Raw genomic sequence first — 3,548 nt, forward strand, 5'->3', positions numbered from 1 at the left:
TGAAATCTTTACTTAATATATGCTAAACTGATCTTCTGTATATAAAAAGAATTGAAAATGAATCTTGATGTGAATGGAAGGGGAGAGGGAGCGGGAAAGGGGAGGGTTGCGGATGGGAGGGAAGTTATGGGGGGGGGGAGCCATTGTAATCCATAAGCTGTACTTTGGAAATTTATATTCCTTAAATAAAAGTTAAAAAAAAAGAATTAAAAAAAAAAGGAGCGAATAGAGAAAAGCACCTCAGACCTCGGTCTCCGTGAGCGAGGAGAGGCAGAAAAGAAAGGCGTATCGTCTGGGGAAGAACCCAGGCAGCGAGACGGAGCTCAGGCTTTGAAAACTAAGATTGTGTGATGTGTCAGCGGACAGGCAGGAGCGCCAGCGGTCGGGCTGCGCTTGTCTATCGAGGGGAGTCCGAGGTGGTTTTGAGGGGCGAACAACCCAGTGCAAGATGGCGAGTAAGCAGATGTTTGAAGATACTGTGGAGGAGCGTGTCATCAACGAAGAGTATAAAATCTGGAAGAAGAATACACCATTTCTATATGACCTGATTATGACCCATGCTCTTCAGTGGCCCAGTCTTATGGTTCAGTGGCTTCCTGAAGTGACTAAACCGGAAGGAATAGGTTATGCCCTTCATTGGCTAGTCCTGGGGACTCATACATCTGATGAGCAGAATCATCTGGTGGTTGCTCGAGTACATATTCCCAATGATGATGCACACAGTTTGATGCTTCCCACTGTGATAGTGACAAGAGTAAATTTGGTGGCTTTGGTTCTGTAACAGGAAAAATTGAATGTGAAAGTAAAATTAATCATGAAGGAGAAGTAAACCGTGCCCATTACATGCCACAGAATCCTCATATCATTGCTACAAAAACACCATCTTCTGATGTCTTGGTGTTTGACTATACAAAACACCCTATTAAACCAGACCCAAGTGGAGAATGCAATCCTGATCTTAGGTTAAGAGGTCACCAAAAGGAAGGCTATGGTCTTTCCTGGAATTTTAATTTAAGTGGACATCTCCTAAGTGAATCTGATGAGCATACTGTCTGTCTGTGGGAAATAAATGCAGGACCAAAGGAAGGCAAAATTGTGGATGCTAAAGCAATCTTTACTGGCCACTCAGCTGTTGTGGAGGATGTGGCCTGGCACCTGCTCCATGAGTCGTTGTTTGGATCTGTTGCTGATGATCAGAAACTTATGATATGGGATACCAGTCCAATACCACCTCCATCCTGAGTCACTTGGTGGATGCACATACCACCGAGGTCAACTGCCTCTCGTTCAATCCCTACAGCGAGTTCATTCTAGCAACTGGCTCTGCGGATAAGACTGTAGCTTTATGGGATCTGCATAACTTGAAATTAAAACTTCATACCTTCGAATCTCATAAGGATGAAATTTTCCAGGTCCACTGGTCTCCACATATTGAAACTATTCTGGCTTCAAGTGGTACTGATTGCCGCCTGAATGTATGGGATTTAAGTAAAATTGAAGAACAATCAGCAGAAGATGCAGAAGATGGGCCTCCAGAACTCCTGTTTATTCATGGAGGACACACTGCCAAGATCTCAGATTTTAGTTGGAATCCCAATGAGCCTTGGGTCATCTGCTCCGTGTCTGAGGATAACATCCTGCAGATATGGCAAATGGCTGAAGATAATTTACAATGATAAAGAGTCAGAAGTCACAACATCGGAACTGGAGGGATGTTTTCTGTTGAATGTAATGGTAACATGAAAGAATGCTTGAATTATCAAGCACCAAAAAGGCATTGTATAGTAAGAATTGTTAAGTGGGATGGTTTATGGCGTTCTTCACCCTCTGACTCTAGCACTTTCAAGTGAGCTATTGCATTCTGTATCCTATTGTAGCTGTTAGGGAAGAAAAGAATGTTGTGTAAGAAAGAACATCATCATTGTTTTAAGATCCTAAGTAGCAGGGTACTACTGCCTTGGGTTCAACTGTTTAAGTCCTCATTTTCTCAAACTAAGTGTTTGCTGTTCCCAAATATGCAACAATAACTTTTACACTTTTTCCTTCCAACACTTTCTTGATTGGCTTTGCAAAAATAAAGTTTTAAAATAAAAAAGGGAGAGAATGCTCTAACATGGGAAGCAGTCCATACAGCAGACTCATAGAATGATAACTGCTTTAAGTAGCACTCGGACCTCAGAATAAACCCTTAAAGCATTCTGGTGTTGCTGAATAGCCCATGAGAGCATTCCATGTATGGAAAGCCAAGACACTGTGGCAAAAAATGATCTTCATGAAGGACTTCTGTGGGTGAGACCCCCGTGGAAAGAAGTAGCTACCAAAGAGGGATGTACTTTCTTCTGAAGGGAGCAGAGAGCTTCTACTTTGCCTATGGCCTTGTCCAAATACTGACGGAGTTTGTGGATCCAAAAGGCTTCCATAGCCTAGGCAGCTCTTGTTAAGAACATTGAGTGATCACTGATTCTATACATAAGAGTGTTAACTGTTAAATAAACAACAGGAGTCACTGTGCTCTAATTTCCCATGCAGGACCTCTGTCCTCAAAGAGCTGTATTATAAGACTTAATAGTAAAACTTGTTCTCAAAGAATTGCCATTCTAGTGTATTAAGTAGAGGATATTCTTATGCCACACAAATATAGTTATGTCTAAGATGTACCATTCTTGGGTTCCTCTCTAAAGATAATTAAGTTTCAAAAAAAAAAAAAAAACGAAATTACCAATGAGATGCAATGACTTTGAACAGCCATTGTCTAGATTGTTCAGGAACAGCTTTTGTTCTTGTTTTTTTGTTGTTGTTGTTTTAAGGGGTTCTTTTGGTTTTGTTTTTTGTTTTGATTTTTTTTCTTATTCTTTTTCAACCTCATACAAAGTGCTGAACTCTTTACCTAGAATAATCTTCTGTGTATAAAGTTAAATGAAAATAGACCTTAGTAATACACAAGACAGAACAAGAAAAGGAAGAGCAAGTGGTGTGGGAGTGTGGGTGGGAGGGCAGGTACAGTGGGAAGAATTACTATATTCATAAAGTTGTATTTATGAAATGTATACAAATAAAAAACAAATAAAAATACTAATAGGAATATATTATATTTCCAGCTAAGGAAGAGTATAACAAAAAATTATGCATATATGTTTACTTGTGTTCACATTCAATATCTAAGTCAGAATTGGGAGAGTTGAGGTTTCATCTGATGACAAGCAGCAGCTAGCCATGGAAAGCTAGAACTGGAGGAGTAATACTCTTGGAGGAAATAGCATGTAAAAATGCCTATTGATTGGAATGACGTGGTATTGTTGAGCAAAGATGGAAGAGGTAGGTAAGTTACTTCTTCTTTATAGTTTGAAACTAGTAACCTGGTTGAATATTTAATAATTTCTAGGATGAGGTACCATGATTGTCTCAGGAGTACAAAGTTAATAATTTCAGGAATATTAAAAAAAAGAAATTCTCCATAAAATGTTCTAAATTTTCTCACAGCTGATCAATCTTTGAAATTCAAACATGATTATATGAAAGTAAAATATTAATGCACATACACTGAAACT

The 3,548-nt window shown here is 39.2% G+C and overlaps 1 pseudogene; it reads left to right on the forward strand.

Annotated features, from left to right (window-relative positions):
• The first annotated feature begins 448 nt into the window (after window positions 1–448).
• LOC100351538 (histone-binding protein RBBP7 pseudogene) lies at window positions 449–1,743 on the forward strand (annotated as a pseudogene).
• Window positions 1,744–3,548: the final 1,805 nt, after the last annotated feature.

This window comes from Oryctolagus cuniculus, chromosome X (genome assembly GCF_051225735.1).
Source record: "Oryctolagus cuniculus isolate XC-2025 breed Fujian yellow rabbit chromosome X, ASM5122573v1, whole genome shotgun sequence".
NCBI classification, from domain to species: domain Eukaryota; kingdom Metazoa; phylum Chordata; class Mammalia; order Lagomorpha; family Leporidae; genus Oryctolagus; species Oryctolagus cuniculus.